This window comes from Chelonia mydas, chromosome 9 (assembly GCF_015237465.2).
Source record: "Chelonia mydas isolate rCheMyd1 chromosome 9, rCheMyd1.pri.v2, whole genome shotgun sequence".
Classification (NCBI taxonomy): Eukaryota; Metazoa; Chordata; order Testudines; family Cheloniidae; genus Chelonia; species Chelonia mydas.
The window spans coordinates 15,569,259-15,587,859 of record NC_057855.1 but is presented as its reverse complement, the minus strand read 5'-3'; the positions used below and the strand labels follow the sequence as shown (position 1 = coordinate 15,587,859).

At 45.8% G+C, this 18,601-nt stretch overlaps 1 protein-coding gene across 5 annotated transcripts in view; it reads right to left on the bottom strand.

The window, feature by feature from the left end:
- Positions 1-15,405, bottom strand: part of PLD1 (phospholipase D1) — a 123,736-nt gene extending 108,331 nt beyond the window's left edge. For 2 of the 5 annotated variants that reach the window (XM_043522380.1, XM_037908562.2), the window contains exon 1: positions 15,265-15,405. The gene's annotated coding sequence lies outside the window, so the exon portion shown is untranslated. Of the gene's footprint in view, positions 1-6,260; positions 6,572-11,725; positions 11,802-15,264 lie in introns of those variants that run through there. The other 3 variants (XM_043522379.1, XM_043522377.1, XM_043522376.1) reach the window with 3 other exon arrangements.
- Positions 15,406-18,601: the final 3,196 nt, after the last annotated feature.

Below are 18,601 nucleotides of genomic sequence, written 5' to 3'. Positions count from 1 at the left end.
CACCCCCAGCACCTCCCGCTGGGCTGAAGCCAGGGACTGTGAAGTTGAAGCCCTGATCCCCAGTGGCCCCCATGGGGCTGAAGCCGGGAGCAGCAGGGCTGAATTCTGGAGCTCCAAGCCCCAGTGCTCCCCACAGGGCAGAAGCCCTGAGCCCATGAGCAGAGTTGGGGGAAACACAGGGGTGTTGCCCCCCCAAAAAAAAACTACAGTGCAAGAGCAGGGCAGTCCCGGGGCAGCTCCATACCCCTCCCCCCACCTCCTTCACTCCCCGCCCCCGGTCAGAGGCGGGAAGCCAGAGCCAGACTGTGTGGGACAGCCGCTGCTTTGGCTGGTGCCATGGAGCAGGCAGCCACGGCATTCCCTCGTCTCCTGCTGCTGCAGGGGGTTGAAGCTGCTCCTCAGCTCCCAGCCCCCTTTGCTCACACAGCCGGTAAGAGCCATCTGGGTGAGGGGGACCCGGCTCCATGGCTGGCAGAGCCCTTGAGGAACAGGGACCGCGGGGAGCCCTCCTGGCACACAGCCCCTAGCTACTCTCATCCCTGCATCCTGAGCTACATCCTCCCTGCACCCTGAGGTACCCCCCTGCCTGCCCACAGCCCCAAGCTACCCTCATCCCTGCACCCTGAGCTACCCCCCTACCCACACACAGCCCCTAGCTACTCTCATCCCTGCACCCTGAGCTACCCCCCTACCCACACACAGCCCCTAGCTACTCTCATCCCTGCACCCTGAGCTACCCCCTTGCCCACACACAGCCCCTAACTACCCCCTCCCTGTATCCTAAGCTACCCCCCTGCTCACACACAGCCCCTAGCTACCCTTCTCTCTGCACCCTGAGTTGTTTTCAAACTTTTTGAGCTGAGCCCCCACACCTTTAAATTATAATTTTTGCAACCCCCTCCCCAAACCCAGACAGGCAGGTGGTCTGCTGAGGTGAGTCAGGGGGTGGAGATGACACTCTCTCCCCGGACCCGCCGTGCGGAGCTGGCTTGAGCCCCGCTGGCCCCTGCCCACCCAAAATAGAAGTCAAATTACACCTATGCCTGAGCTCCCGCCAGCCCAGAGCCCTGAGTCCCCCCTCTCCTGCTGGGCCCTGGAGTTTTTAATAGCATGTTGGGGGGGGGGGCCTCAGAAAGAAAAAGGTTGAGAACCCCTGCCCTGGAAGACCTCTGTATACCCCCAAAGGTACTCATACCCCTCATTGAGAACCACTGTGCTTGGGCAGCAGGCTGTGCTAAGAAGTCAATTTGTTCTTGACTATGAACAGAAAATGTGCCTCCTGAGCCTCACTTGGATATTTTAAAAGGGAAAGTGTTTGAATCAGCCCTACTGGGGACAGAGCAGAGGAACCGCCTCCAGAAATGCCTCAGGAACAGCTCTGTTATGAGCCAGGAGCCCTACGAGTCTCCCACTGCTGCACTGCAGGAGAGAGGGGCTCTGGTTGTTCTATTGTCTGCTTACCTGCATGGCGGTAGAAGCCCAAGAGAGAGCAGGAGAGGCACTCAATTGCTCTACCTGAACTGAGGGGAACACCAAGCAAAAGATGGCATGGCTCCCCTCCTCCATGCAGCCACCAGGGCAGCTCAGGAAAGAGAAGAATCTAAAAACCAACAAGCAATTATGGCTGCCTGATTTTCTGCCCTCGCCCATGTTAGAGCACTCTTGATGCCACTCTAACTTGTGGTAGAGGGCAACATTTCACTGTATGAAGACTACGGGTGATCAAACTATTTCCATCAAAACTATTTTTCAGTGGAATTGAGTTTTTGACTAAACTACATTTTTCATGAAAAGTGTCTGCCTTCCACAGAACATTCCATTTTTTCATAGAAAAAGCAAGCACCCAAATATCAAAATATCTCAATTTGGTTATCCTGCCAAGGTGCCTCATGGGAAATGAAGTTTGATTTTCTCATGTCCCCACTCTCCTCTATCAGTGGGACTCCGAGCAAGACTACATTTCCCATGATGCACCAAATTTTCCCCTCACCATGAGGGGAGACTGAGAGATGCACTCCAACCAGAGAGCGCAGCACATAAAAGAGAATGGGAGCATGAGGCACTCGAACTACAACTCCCATGAGACCCAACAGCAGCATTTCATAATTGAAACATTTATGGTTTTGGCCAAAGTATAATGATTTTTGATTTTTTGCCAAAAAGTTGAATTTTTTCCATGAGAAATTTTGACAAAATTTTCTTTATTTTCTTCAGAAAAAAAACAACATGTTACAACTAGCTATAATAAAGATGTGTACAGTGTGTGTACGCTGTTCAAAGCAAGGGAGGAACTCCACTTGGTTCTGCTCCTTTCCTAATTATATTTCAAATATATCCAACACCACATGGCAAACTGGCATTGAAAAGAATTTTAAATACCTTTTTCGTAAGAACACTTATGAAAGCCAAAGACTTTGGGCTTGATTTTGAGCGGCTTTTCATGGTGGCAATGGGTGCGCAAGCAGGCCTGAGGCACAGTTCTTCCCTGATCTCCCCCAAAGGTATTGTGTCTCCAACACTGCTCTCTACTCCACTGCAGGCTGCAGCTGAGAACCACAATGAACTATCCAGGAGATAAGCACAAGGCAAAGAAACTGCATTTGCTGCTGAAGGTTTACTCCAGGTAGTTCCTTTATCATTATTTTCTCATGGCTAATTTGCCTTTGGGTGGGGAAGAAAAAAAGATTTTCCTTGGCAATCAGCTCACATTTGCATCATTACATAAAAACCTGGATGCCACCATCTGGTTGTTTCCTTATTCACATTCTGTGCTGTAGCAACAGAGGTAACCAATCACCATCAAACGAAAAGGACAAAACTAATCCCTTTGGAAAACATAGGACCACGTTACCAAACAAGCCTTCAGGTCTGGGGAGGGGCACAGTCAGAGGTGAAAGTAAGCCGATACAGTCCGGTACGGCATACCGGCAACAGCCAGTATGCAGTGCCAGACCGGACTGGCTTCCCCGGTGGTGATTTAAAGGGCCTGGTGCTCCTGCCACTGCGGGGAGCCCTCGGCCCTTTAAAGCACCGCCGGAGCCCAGCCACCAGAGCAGTGCTCCTGCCACTGCGGGAGCCCTGGGCCCTTTAAAGTGCCACCAGAGTCCTGCCGCCACTACGGGTAGTGGCGGCAGGGCTCCGGCAGGGATTTAAAGGGCCCGGGGCTCCAACCGCTGTGGGGAGCCCAAGCCCCTTTAAAGCACCACCGGCGCTCTGGCAGCAGGGCTCGGGCAGGGGCTCCCCACAGTGACTGGAGAAACAGGCCCTTTAAATCCCAGCCAGAGCCCCGGGGCCTTTAAATTGCCTCTTCTGGTTGAGGCCACGCCCGCACTCAGGACTCCGGTGTACCGTAAGTCCTTTAAGTTACTTTCACTCCTGGGCACAGCATATGTCCAAAGATAAAGCATAGTTTAACAAGCAACAGGAGCTTTTCTGCTGCAATTTAGGCAACTCTAGAGAAGTACAAGCTCTGTAGTTTGTAGAAGGCAAGATGACAGGAGCCTATTTTAGCTCCCTCCTCTTAGACATAAGATGCTTAATCAAAAAGCACATTATTAAGCTGATTGTAAGGGTGTCAGTAGGATAATAAAGTAACAGCAGCAATGCGTTTGAGTGGAGTCAGAAGATCTATCTCAGATCCTTACACACCTTCCCATTACCACAGCATCTGAGCCCCTCCTAATTTTTCATATATTCAGCCGCACAGCATTCCTGTGAGGTAGGGAAGTGCTATAATCCCCAATTTACAGACGGGGAACTGAGGCACAGAGACATTAAGTAACTTGCCCAAGGTCACACAGCAAGCCTGTGGCAGAGTGGGGAACTGAACCCACATCTCCCAAGTCTCAGACTAGTATCCTAACCACTGTATCATCCTTCCTCTAGCCTATAGAGCTATCCAAAAGTTAACAAAAGGGCCAGATCACAGACCCCTTCCTCACCCTCACAAGTACTTGTGTAATCCACACACCTCCTGGGTGTGGTGCTCTGTCCCATCTAATGGTACCAAGATCACGTAGAGAGAGAGAGAGAGATTAATGAGTTTGCTCTACAGCCTTAGTTAAGAGGCCTATGGCTCTTAGCTCATGCAGTAGAGACTCATGCACTAAAACAGAGGTGGGCAAACTACAGCCCGCGGGTCACATCCAGCCTGAGGGACCGTCCTGCCTGGCCCTTGAGCTACTGGCTGGGGAGCCTAGTCCCTGGTCCCTCTCCTGCTGTCCCCCTCCCCTGCAGCCATGCTGCCATGCAGGCCGCACACCTGGCTCCATCTGGGCGGCAGGGCTGCGAGCTTCTGCTGCTCTGGGCGGCATGGTAAGGGGGCGGTGGCAGCGGGGGTTGGATAAGGGGTAGGGGGTTCCAGGGGGCAGTCAGGGGACAGGGAACGGTTGGATGGGGCGGAGGTTCTGTGGGCGGAAGTCAGGGGATGGGGGGGTTGAATAGGGCGTGGGAGTCCCGAGGGGCCTGTCAGGGGGCGGGGGTGTGGATAGGGACCGGGGCAGTCCAGGGACAGGAAGCAGGGGGGGTTGGATAGGAGGTGGGCTCCCAGGGGGGCTGTCAGGAGTGTGGGTGTGGATAGGGGTCGGGGGGGGGGCAGTCAGGGGACAGGGGACAGGGAACAGGGGGGGGTTGGATAGGGGGCGGGGTCCTGGGGAGGGTAGTCAGGGGGCAGGGGTTCTGAGGGGGGCAGACAGGGAGCGGGAAGTGGGAAGGGGAGGATGGGGGTGGGGGCCAGACTGTTTGGGGAGGCACAGCCTTCCCTACCCAGCCCTCCATACAGTTTCGCACCCCAATGTGTCCCTTGGGCCAAAAAGTTTGCCCACCCCTGCACTAAAAGGTCCCAGGTTCAATCCTGCCTGCCGACGGCCAGGATCTGTGGATGTTACACTTAAGCTTTGGGACTTCTCACATGAATAATGGCTCACCAGCATGAGTAAGGGCTCAAGATTCTGGCCCAAGGTGATTTGGCTGGAAACTACAAATATTGCAGGATTTCCCTGAAATGTCTTGAAAATGAAGCCCCACCAAACTTATATATTGTGCCTTTGCAGATTCCTGTACGGACTTCCCCCTCCCCATCCCACCTTTAAGTTAGCCCCAAATCACACAAAGATAATTTTAAATATTCTCCCCCCCTTTCGCTGAACTCTCATTTGTCAAAGGCTGCTTCTCTCCAAGGATGGCTAAGGCACTTTAGGTCCAATGCCAAGAGTGAGCAGGCCATGGAGGGTCTGTGCACAGGGACTCTGCAAACAACCCCACCACGCATACCCACTCTGCTCTGTAGTCTCTCTCTCTCTCTCTCTCTCTCAAATCCTGCAGGTTTCTATGAAAAATATAAATATTTATAGTAATGTGTTTTTAAAATACAAGCTCCACTGCTAAGTTTTTAAAATTTCCCAAAGATTTAGTCCATACTGGGGGTTACTAGAGCTGAGGACTTAAAAAGAAATCTTAAGAATCTTAGAAGTGAAAAAAATATTCTGTGGCAGAGAATTTAAAGCTGCCATAGGAATCTGGAAGTGAATTTCCCCTCAATTTTAATGGAAATACTGTATTAATTTTAGGGGGAATTAGACATCCAAATCCAGTTCTGAAAATCTCAGGCTACAGAATTACTGACAATTCTCCCTATCCTGCAAAAACTTCCAGGTGAAATGCTTTCTAATTGGAATTGTTACAATCAACTACAATGGCACTGCTCATGGTAGTAAGCGCTATGCCCAGCAATACATGTTTGAAGGATTGCGCCCACAGAATGGATAAGACTCTAGTTGACATTTTTCCATTTGTGATTTGCCCAACCTCTGCACCAAACCAGTGGAATCTGCACAGAGCGGGGATTCTCTGTGGAAGGGCAGCTCTGCTGCCTTCACAACACCATCCCCTATAGACGTCTCTCTGGGTAGTTCATTTTAGGTGAGAGCTGGAGACAGGCCAGGCTGGAGGGACGATTGGGATGGGATGGGAATGAGGATTCAAATTATCTCCCCTCTGGTCCCACAAAAACTATTTAATAGAACCCAGGCTGGATTTTTTTTACACTTCCTGTAAGTAGTGTTCAATAAGTTCTTTTACATAATCACACCATAGCGCTCCCAATCAGGAAGCTATTTATTATAACATCCCTTTTGTCACATTCATTTCAGATAGCAAAATTAAATGTGAACACCATAACCTGCTTACATATTTAACATTCTATTAAACTCCCTTAAAGTCTATATCATCATATATATAACAAATCAATTCTTTTAACTTACCTAACTCTTAACTTTTTTGCAACTAAGGTATTTTCCTTAGCGTTTCAGATGGTTGTTCTTTCCTGCCTTAGTATTATACAAAGTTATGCATCTACCTTGCAGATGGTTGGATGCTGGAGGGAGTGAGAGTTTCTCTTATGATAACAGGAGATTCTCTTGCACTTCGCCCTTCTGGTGGGAGTGTGTTTTGAGTGTCTGTTCCAATATCTATAGATGGCTTGTCAGCCTGTGTTTTCTTCCATGTCCTGCTGCGCTAGTCTCAGTGGAGTGCATATTTCACCATTCTCCACTTCCTGGTTTTGTCTTATGTTCACAGTGGATGAATGTACTTCTGGTTTTGGTGTCATATAAACCCTTCCCCTGCTACGTAATGTGAACAAGGATTTGTCTGTTCAACAGATGTAGTTTGCTTCCAGGTGCATGATTTGTTCTGAGGAAATAGTTTGATCTTAACAGGGTCTCCTGTTGTAGCTAGTCAAGTGTAATAGGCTTTGCCTTTGGGTGTCTCTTCCTTTTTTTGTCTGTTACTCCTTCCACCACTTCTAGTTGTAATAATGCTGGGGCACCAAGGTAAGTGTGCTTCTTAACAACAAGCATTGTACCAGGCTGCTTGGTAGTCATACCTTCTGCAGGAGACTTTCTCCATTCAAGAATGCCATGTATTTTCTCTGATTTTGAGGCTTACTTTAATAGAGCCTCAGCAATTTTAACTGCCAATTTGGCTTTGCCTCTTGACCAGCTGTGGTATGGTCATGATGTGATATGACTGAATTCTCATTCCTGGGTAATGTGCACAAACTCACTGCAAATGAACTGGCGTCTGTTGTGTTACACTACACAGTTTAGGATACCAAGCCTGCTGAAATGCTTCACTGCTTTGTCTATGATGGTCACTGAGGTAGTGTCTGACAGCTCATCTACTTCCCAGAAGTACAAGTTTGTGTGGTTTGCAGCGAAAGGGTCCATTCCTACTTTGCTCCAATGTCTGTTGGGAATATTGTGTAGTTTCATTTCTCTTTTTGCTGCTTGACCTTCATTTCCCATAGGTATCACAACTGCTCAGCAGTTCTGTGATATCCTTGGTCATGTTTGACTAGTATTATGGCATCCCTGCCTTTCCAGCTATGGTCTTCTATTCCAGAATGGCTCCGATGTATTCTTGAAAGAATTTCTGTTCTCATTTATTCTATTCAAATACCACACTCCTCACTTGTAGTATCAGAGCGCCTTCCAGTAGTGGTGTAATCAATAGGATTACACATCTGTTCTTTGTTGTTTGTTCTCTCATCCTTTCCCCAGGGGAGAAGCATGTGGAGTGGAGTGTCTTGTTTTAGTAGGGTTTTAGGTTTCTTTGTTTATTTTCAATTGTTTGCTTCCTCAATACGGCACATTTTGCTTCTTTGTTTTTTCTTGTCTGCAAGCTTTGGCATAATGATTTCTCTTGCCACAATTATTGCACATGATCCCATATTTGGGACATTTTCCATTGTCATGTTTTTTCTCCATAATACCCACGGGTCTTCTTTTACATTTTATCTCCTCTGCTTTGTAGTTGTGCATTGCTTTTGCACAAATTTTGATGCATTTTTCCTTTTTTTCCAGGCTTTCCCTGTGAGCCTTGGTGCTACCTGCATCTGCTCCACTTATTCTCTGCTTATGAGCTTATACACGAGCTTTGCACATGTCGATAGCTCTTGGTAGAGTTAGTATGGTCCCAGACTGGTAATAGTAGTGCAACGGGCCTGGGTAAACGAGCCCAATCCAGCCCAGTCTGGAACACAGTTTTCACACCCTGATTTGGAGAAGTCTGGACAGCAACACCGCAACCCTGTTACAAACCAATTTTGCAATAGCTATGCTTAAACTGTTGCATCCGATGAAGTGAGCTGTAGCTCACGAAAGCTTATGCTCAAATAAATTGGTTAGTCTCTAAGGTGCCACAAGTACTCCTTTTCTTTTTGCGAATACAGACTAACACGGCTGTTACTCTGAAACCTATGCTTAAACTGTGTCCCATAGCTAGTGAAAGCAGGGACTATTCCTGTGGCTTTTAGTGGCAGGGGCTGTGCTGAGAAACCAATTCACCATACTGGGCAGTCATGAGTGGCCCAGCTTCATCTACAGGAGAATCATGGTAGCCAGAAGAGTTTTAAAACAGGATTCTTCCCATAAAGTTGGTACCATGGTATCTCTGCCCTCCAGGTCTAGCTATGTTAGGTTCTTCTGGGCTAACCTCTGTAGCTTAGGTCCCTACCAAAACAGGTCAGATAAACAATATTAGCACCTTTTGGGGGAAACCATCTTTAAAAACAGTTCTGGCTAACACAGTTTCACTGTAGTGTAGGGACCTCACAGTAGGGCCACGGTCACATTAGTCTGGGGATCTGCACTATGCCCCCTGAGCTAAGCAGATTAATGCTACACCTCTATGCTGTCACTTAGGCACATGCAACCCTCCTAGGGTTGCTAATTTTCTAACTGCACAAAACCAAACACCCTTGCCCCACGGCCTCACCCCTTCTCTGAGGCCCCGCCCACACTACTCCAGCCCCCCTCCCTCTGTCTCTCGCTCTCCCCCACCCCCATTCACTTTCACTGGGCTGGGGTAGGGGGTGCGGGAGGGCGGGAGGACTCCAGCTGGGGGTGCAGGCTCCAGAGTGGGGCCAGAAATGAGGGGTTCAGGGTGCGGGAGGGGGCTCAGGGCTGGGGCAGCAGGTTGGGTTGGGGTGCTAGAGGGGGTGAGAGCTCTGGCGGGGGGGTGGGCTCTGTGGTGGGACTGGGGATGAGGGGTTTGGGATGCAGGAGCGGGCTCAGGGCTGGGGCAGGGCGTTGGGGTATGAGAGGGGGTTCAGGATGTGGACTCCAGGAGGGAGTTAGAGTGCAGGAGGGGGTTCTGACCTGGGGCAGGGGCGTTGGGGTGCAGGCTCCAGCCAGGAGGCGCTTACCTCAGGCGGTTCCTGGTTGGCAGTGCAGCACGGGTAAGGCAGGCTCCCTTCCTGCCCTGCCTCCGTGCTGCTCCCGGAAGCAGCCGACATGTCTTGCTCCGAGGCGAAGGCACGGCCAGGTGGCTCTGACGGTGCCCCTGCTGCTCCCATTGGCCGTGGTTCCTGGCCATTGGGAGCTACGGAGCTGACCCTCGGGGTGGGGGCAGCGCGTGGACCCCCCTGCCCGCCCCTGCGCTTAGAAGCCAGACATGCCGGCTGCTTCCAGGAGCTGCGTGAAGCTAGGGCAGACGGGGAGCCTGCCTTAGCTCCACTGCGCTGCCGACCGGACTTTTAACGGCCCGGTCAGCACTGCTGACCGGAGCAGCCAGGGTCCCTTTTCGACCAGGCATTCCGGTCGAAAACTGGATGCCTGGCAACCCTTGCCACGTTAGCAGCACCAAGCTGCTAGGAAGAGAAGAAGAAAGGTGAGTGTTAGGATATAGATATTCAGGCCCATCTGCAAAGGCCTGTACTTTAAGAATTTAGGTGTATTCTTATCACTTGGCTAGTTCTAGAGGTATAAAAGAAAGAATCAAAATCACTGTCTGACAGTGTAAGGTCCTTCTCTTACTATGACAGTCTGAGGCCCTGTGCTTAGGCTAAGGTCTTTGGCTAAGCAGCAGACGCAGCCATAAGCTGGGAAGTGAATGGTCACATCCCCACATTCCAAACTAGTCACATTGAAAGAATGTGCAATTGGGCTGTTAGGAGTACAATCCTGTCCCGATAATTCCTGTCACCTCCAGAGAAAAGGAAGTGCCTAGAAAATATAAAAGGAAACTTAGTTTGATAGCATCCTGTCTGGCAAGAACTCACTTATCAATAGCTGGGATGTGAAATCCTCACTTCTGTATTGTTTTGTCATCATAGTTCCCACTTTGCTATTGTTTGTCTGTATAATCTCTGTCTGGTTCTGTGATTGTTCCTGTCTGCTGTATAATTAATTTTGCTGGGTGTAAACTAATTAAGGTGGTGGGATATAATTGGTTACATAATCATGTTAGGATTGGTTAGTTAAATTTCAGGAAAATGATTGGTTAAGGTATAGCTAAGCAGAACTCAAGTTTTACTATATAGTCTGCAGTCAATCAGGAAGTGAGTGGGTGGGTGTGGGAAATGGGAACAGGGAATGGGGGTAAGGAAGGAATCATGTTTTGCTAAAGGGGGAAATGGGAACAGGGAATGGGAGTGGGGAAATTGGAATCATGTTTTGCTAAGGGCAGGAATGGGAACAGGGACACAGGTGTAAGGCTCTGTGGTGTCAGAGCTGGGAAGGAGGATAATAAGGAAGGAAACTGGAATCACGCTTGCTGGAAGTTCACCCCAATAAACATCGAATAGTTTGCACCTTTGGACTTCGGGTACTGTTGCTCTCTGTTCATGCGAGAAGGACCAGGGAAGTAAGTGGGTGAAGGAATAAGCCCCCTAACAGTGAGCATTAATTTTGCTCCACAACAGCACTTTTTAGCATCAACTTCTTTTCAGGAATCATACACAGGAGTGACTGCAGCAGAAAAAGGGGATTAAATGAGCCCCCCAAAAGCACGTCTGCTCAAAGAGAAACACAAGCTGTGCTGACAAAGCAGCACTGTTACATGTATTTATTTTCAAAAAGCACTGAAGAGACCCAGAGTGAGCTCAGGAAATAGCACTGAATCCCAGCCAGCTCCTGAAGACCTTTCTAAAAACCTCCCAAGTTGCGAAGAGGAGAGTGAGGGAATGCCATCCAGCTAGAGTGACCAGATAGCAAGTGTGAAAAATTGGGACAGGAGGTAATAGGTGCCTATATAGGACAAAGCCCTGAATATTGGGACTGTCCCTATAACATCGGGACATCTGATCACCCTACATCCAGTTAGGCAAATACAGCAATTTTCATAGAATCATATAATTCTGGGTTTTCCTTTTATCAGAAAGCCTCCATGAGAAGGAGTAGGTGAACGGAGTGAACACCTACGCAGCACTGGGTTCTGAAACAAAGAGCCTCCAGGTCAAGGAGATAAATAAAAAAAACTCAGGAAGTAGAGTCACCTCCCCATCATAAGGTGCTTTCAAAAAAAATTATTTTCCCTCAAGGAAGTTTAAAAATCTGTCAGCAAGCAGAGTCATGAACAGAGTCTCAAACAATAATTTTACAGCTCTGCATGTGCGCACACCCCCACACACAGAAGCCTACAGGAGCTTATAGACCCAGTCCTGCTACTATTGAAGTAAAAGAAAAAACGGACATTGCGCCTAAATCGTCACTGCTTGTGCCCTCATTCACACCTGTGCAAAGCCCATGTAAAAGAATTCTTTGCTCCCTGACACCTAGGTTAGGTGCACCCATTTCTCACAGTGAGTGAACAAGACTGAGAATCAGCCCCATTGACTTCAAAGGTGCAAGATCAGGCCCTGTGAAAGGACAAGAACACACAAAAGAGGAAGGGAAGAGTGATTAAACAACAAAAACTGCATTCAGTCATTTATATTTTGACTTACCAGCATGTCAGTTTCACAGACCCTAAAATAACACACTGGGTGTGTTTTATATCTTTATACTCCATTAGCCATGAATCTGGGAAAAATTGGAGAATTAAAAATATATATAAAATTTCAGCTTTGGGTGGCAGACCAAGATGCCTAGGTCACATGCCACCTGAGGCGCACTGTGCATACACTAAGAAGACACACCAGAAAGTACTGCCTTCTCCAGGATTTCTTTCTAAAGGAAATAATCAAGCACAAGTGTTTATCCAAGGCACATAAGTAAATACTGCACTGCACTGTAGATTGTGTACATTTGGTAACGCCCATTTACTTAGCTGATCCACTCAGTGCCCTTTGATAGGGGAAAACTGAAGGCAAAAACATTCATCTGCTTTTGCACCTTACCAGTTGGCAACTGGTATCCTATCAGTCTTACAGCAAATTATTTCAAAGCTAGATCAAGAAATGATAACATAAATGGTAACATAAATCAATAGCTACAACAATTCATTCTTATTACACACAATATTAAAGATGCCCATCATCACCATATCCACAAATAAAAGCACAAGAGAAGGGCCAACTTATCTTCTGATTTTACCACTTGTAACTCCACCTAAAGCCACATAGTTGTGTGAAAGGTTAGACAGAGCAGAATTAGATCTTAAGGTAAGCAGTTAAAACATACAGCAGCCCCGATGCATGCCCAGAGATGGATTCTTTGTTTGATATGGTAAGATTTCCGTAATAATGAAATAGCTTCTGATCACTTTTCTTTTTGTCATCCCACAGATCAGGATTACGCCAGATATTCAGTTATCCAGGATAAATTGAAGATAGGCCATTTATTTAAGATTTGCTGGCTGTCCAGTGCGGCAGGCACATGTGAACAACATAAGTACAGCATGTTTGATCAGGTTCTACTCCACATTGACAGGTCTTGATTCTAGGGCCTGGAATTTCCAGATGAGAGCAGTGATGTGTTCTGAACTTCATATAAAGAGGAGGACAGGCAATTGCTTACAATCATGGAGTCATTATTGGCTTCTTTTCGAGCACATATTTATGCAAACTAGTAGAGTTTACTCTGAACTTGCATTAACCTTGCCTAAAGAACTGATTCCAAAGCTACCTTTTGTAAACCCCTCCCCCACTTTTCCTATCCAAACATTTCCTGGCTCTCTTTGTCAGTCAGATTCAAGGCTGTGTTCTATTCAGAACTGCATTTGGTTGTCTAGTCAAAGTGACTTAAGTGTGGATTAGTGTGAGCTCAAATGCTTAACTTGTGATCTGCAAGATTCTTCTAAGCAATCCTGATATTATTTCAGCAGTTCAAAAAGGAGTGTTCTCCAGAAAGGTGAGTGGATTTTGGCCAAAGAGGGGACATGGTAGGTTCACTCTAGTTGTTTGCTGCTGTACAGACTCCCTTAATTAAAGTCCAGTTCAGCTAGTATACATACATCTCAACAGACTCAACCCTGAAGTCCCTATGCAAGCAAGCAAAACTCCCAGTGAAGTCAACAGAAATTTTACCTGCATTATGACTACCCAATCAATCTCAATGCCTGTGAGTGCAATTCCCATTGATGGGGCACACTTGCACTGCAATGAGATTTAGGACTCTTAAGAATAAATCAAGGGAACATGAAAAAATAAATCCATACAGCCAAATAGCAAACCTCTTTGTTTGCTTCCATAACGCTCCATGGTCCTATTACATGACAAGGTCTTTTTTTTTAAGTCTTCACTGAAAACTTACCACTCTTTACGGATAAAGAGGATCTATATAGATTGCATATCAGGAAGTAGCTGACTCACAAGATGTGTTCAAGTTAAGGCCCGAATCTAAACAGATATGCAATGAAATCAGACTCACAAGGATACTGCATGTAAGAACAATATCTAATAAAGGAGCTTCCTGTTTCCTAAATTCCTGTAGTACCATTGTAAAGCAGCTTATGTCTATTTTATTATTGGGTCCATTATTTGAAATTCCTAGTAATATTTAATAGGAGATCACGTCTTTCTAACTGGAAACTCAAAGCTCATGCATCTAATCCCACAACACTCATGCATCTAAACACACAAACTAGAAATGAAAAGACCTAAGAAGTTTCTTTATTTCTAAATTATAGGTGTCAGAGAAGCATACAAACAAAGATATTTTGGTTACAGGGATAAAGTCTCCTCCAGAGGGGATTGAATCGTAACCTGTGCAAGGCACAATTCTGCTCTTGGACGAGGATACATATACGCAAGTCTCATGGAACTCACTGGATGGGGTTGCACAGGTGTAATTGAGAGCATCATTTGGCTCAGTGGGAGTTACAAGTGTGTATCCAAGGGCAGATAAAATAAATTAACTTCTCCAGACTTTACAATTCCAGTTACTCGCTACCAGTGGCAAAATACCAAATAATCAAGAAAATGTTCACTAAAATGCCTGCAGTGCTAACACTGCTTATCTGGATTCAACAAGAAGGGACCCTGGTCAAATTGCTCCACTGTTTAGCAAGTGAACCAGTGTGGTGCAAAGGGCTACAAAGTCAAATACTCAACTGAATGCTTTCTGTATCTCAAGAAAAATTACATTTTCTTTAGTGCAAAAAAACAGTTTGGACAAGATCTCCAGACACACAGCACTGTTTGCAGATCATACACAAGTAGTTTTAAACTAAAGATAGACCACATTGCAACTGGCTGTTAAAAGACAAGTCAAATTTCCTGTTTAAGCATGAAGCCAGCAAACTATTGCTAAAGAAAAGAGCTAAATTGGGGGCAACCCTGTCCTATTAGTGTACCCAAATGTTCAAAGACATTACAGCACATTCAGCAATTTTGCATTAATTCTAAAATTGTAATAGCAGTAATCTATTTTGCATAATATTTTTTCTAATTAGCTTCCTTTCCTCTTACTTTTTAGAGTTGCCAGCAAATATTTGTTGAATATAGTTTTGGAGAATGATACATATAAGGCCCAATCAAAGGGGAGCAATACCATAATTACTCTGTTTATGGTTTTTGGTAGGTGGGGAGCAATTAAATTTTGGGGGGAAATTATAGTTATATATGCAAAGCTCCTACATTAGGAATTGAATACTTCCTGATTGTTTAAATTATGCTGATCAAATTAGACTATAACCAAACCACAATCTAGTACGGAGTGGAAATAGCACAAAGAGCTTTATGAAAGTAGCAGTGAAGCATGACTGCAGAGATGCAATACATTCTAAGTAAGGCAGATTATTTCTTTTACATATTATTCATCCATAAGCAATTTGCCATCACATACAAGGGTGATCTGGAAACTGCAAGGCTGACAAGCCAGGATCAAATGCATCAGGCAGAAAGCAGCACTGGGAAGACAGAGCAAAAGTTTTCCAGAAACAAACAAACTAGGGAGATCTCAAAAGAGGCTGGAATAAACTCCCAGGAGAAGCTGCTAAGTAAAACCCAAATGCAGAAGAAACTTTATGCCAGGCAGAATCCCCCCGATCCCAAGTAGTTTACTCGTTCATGCAGTGTGCCCTAGCCAAAGAGTTGGGGGTTACCTGTGCCCAGCGCAGGTCTGCGTACGTGGGCAGGTATCTCCAGAGTTCTCTGTGCATGGAGCGGGCTTGGACTGAGCGCCGCCTCTCTCCATACACCAGGGACTGAGGGTAGCTTGGCTGGGGCGGGGCCACAAGGTTCCAGCTGTGCCCTGGGGCTGAACTGTGCGGGCGGGCCCTTGAAAGAAGAGTAGGGGAGCTCTGAGAACAGAGATGCCTTTGGCTTTTAGTTTCTCAAGGCGCGGTCGCATGGGAAGGGTGAGCGGAGCCTGGAAGTGGGAATTTCTCTCTCGCCCGGCTGTTCTGCACAGCTCTCTGTGCGGGGTCCCACACGCAGCGTAGCAGGCGAGAAACAATCACTTGCCTGTGTGTCTGTAAAACAATAAATCGCCTCCATGGAACAGCTGGTTACGAGCAATAATTGGGAGTGTTCCCGTATCAGGATTCAGCCACAGAAAGACGGATGTGGGGCTGGATGTGTTTATATATACAATAAACGGACTATAGGGAGAGAGTGTGTATATATAGCACTTGTGTGTGTGTATGGAAAATGCACAGTGTATGAATTATACAAAATGTGCATCTACGTGTCTAGCGAGGGGACACTGAGTTTACATACAAATTATAACGTTTGCCTCTGAACACCCTGTGTAAATTTCATACATGGTGTATATGCAGTATCAATAATGGTCCCATAGGTATATGTGGGAACTGTAGGCTCTATAAAAAATAAAGCGTAGAAGAGAAGTAAATAGCCGAGCTGGGCTTTTGTTAGACACCTAACTCCCTTAAGCTTCTTTGAAAATCTCTCCTGGTGACTAGTGCTCTTGAAACAGGCTCTCTGTCATATAGAAGAACTCTGGATTCAACAGCTGGTATATATAACAACAAAGGTATTTCCAGCTTTGCCTACTGGTACTTGGCTAACTCGCTGGCCATCCATCCCACCTGCCTCAAGTAACTCACCAGGTCACTCCCCCCCATAGGCCCAATTCAAAGCCCATTGAAGTCAATGCGTGCTGCTCTGGGGCTACCTGCTTCCTGTAAAGATGTCTGTGAGGTAACCTGCTATGCAGCTTGCATTGCTCCCAACTGTAGTAATGTTCCATGGGGATCTGAAGCACCCACCAACTCTATTGGATTAGAGTGGCAGGACTGATTACCAGGTGGGCAGCCACAGCACACATGTATTAGTTACAGCTGACTTGCTAATTACACTGCGCATAAATATCCATCACAGCATGGGATACCCATGAAAATATAGCCATGTAGCCAAGAGTATCAGAGCACAAGATCATGAAATATTGTCTGAGTATCAGCAACTAAACTTGTTTTGCACAAATTCTAGCCACAGTAGGTCTTCATTGCCAGCAGCAATTAGCAATGAAAATTATCTAATTATTCCTCACAGTAATTTAACTTTGCTTTTCTATTCCTGTGAAAGACAAGGAGGTGTCATAGGTATGGAAATAAGGCTGATGTCTTTCACAGCTTTGCTCTAGATGGCTGCACGTAGATTTAATAAACTTCTATGAGCTCTGAGTGATTACAATTTTGCTGAGAGTTTTTCTTAACTTCCCTGTGAGTAATTCTTATTTTCCATATTCCAATTCCACTCAATGTCACAAGCATGTCAGCTTTTGCTGGGGTGGCTTATCCATCTAGCTGCTTCATGGCCACTCTTCCACTGCAGCATCTGCACTGCTGTGTCCTATTGATGCCCCATTTAAATAGTAAGCCAGGGAGATTTGTCTTCATTAACAAGTAACTGTAGTCAGCAACATTTTACTGCCCTTCCACACTTCATAGATAAACACTTTGGGCCAAATTCCGTCCTGACTTAGACCCTGTCCAACCCCATGAAAATCAATGGACATAATTTGGATCTCTATGTGTTTCTAGTCTGAATTTAGTATAATAACTGCACCTCTGCAGACATAAGATGATGGTCCAGGTTGTTGCCATCACATTGGTTTTATAATAATACTCCATTAAAGTCAATGGAATTAAACTGCATAAATCCAGTGTAATTGGGGAGAGATTCAAGTCCCCTTCTGTTTTATTTTGTTGGAGGGCTGTCTTCTTCCTCTCACATTCTACCCAGCTGAACAGGAAGGATCCAAAACCAAGAGCCAGCCTTTTACGAGACAACTTTGAAAATGAAATGGGATGTGTCCGTGTCAAGAAAAGACCCTCCCCCAGTGTCAAATCTATCAAAAAAATGCAACAAGAGACTTGCGAGAAAAAAAAAGAGCAACGGAGGTTGTCAATTCATTGTTTAAATTAATATTTATTCCAATAAACTAGTTAAGTCCTGAAAAAGACCTAATGTAGGCTTTTTAGCTTAATACAGTGGTAGTGTTGTTCTGAATAATTTCAAATAGGGAATAGAATGGTGTTTTATTTTCTTGAAATACTACACTGATTACTCACTTTTTAATTGAATTCCCATTGCATTTTTATAGTATTGAAGATATGACACTGTTAATTAGGGAATTCCTTTGGATCACTTGTGATCTGTGTCATACTTTCTAGCATTGCAACAGCCAGATTCAGATCTTTTAAAATGCGGATGAGTTATTCCACTCATCTGATTTTCAGAGGGCTTCTTCTGACTTCAGCTGGAGTTCTGAGTGCTAGGCCAGTCTGAAAATCAGGTCCAAGATGTCTCAAACTGGCCACCCAAAAATTGGGATGGCCAAAATCAGTGACCACTTGTGAATATTTTGTCAATAGTGAAAATGTGTTTTCTCATAGTGATACTGAGGTCCTTGATGATGGCAGCACCGTTAGCAATGGATTACTCTCTATTTTGATTATTCATATTAAGTGACCGAGGAGGATATTTAAGCAGCACAATGTTAAACATGCAGACAGAGCTTGGCAAGGATGTTAATTTCCTTTTCTTTTCCCCCATTTTCTGAGATATTTAGTTTCTAGGAATACAGCAGCCAGCACTAAAAGCTCAGCAACTAAAGACAGTTCTTTCCAGTTAAACAGGTTTAGAAGGTCTACTTCTGAGGAAGATGATGTCAAAATTCATGACTTCCTGAAAATATAATTGTTTATATTTTCACGATTAGAGAAACGGGCAGCTCCTAAAATATCCAGTTCAATTAACTTTAAACGTTGTAATCTTCATCTTTGTTCTTACTGATGCCAAACAGTAATCTGGATCTAAGGAAGTCCTTTTCAGTTTGCCTTTGTATGTGGCTCTGAAACAGCAAATGAAATAAGGCTGACAATCTCTTCTGTGCTATTCATACACCCGCAGAAAGCAGAGTCTTAGAGCCTCCTCTTTTTTCTACAGAAGTTCTCTTTAGCCTTTGATAGAGGAAAT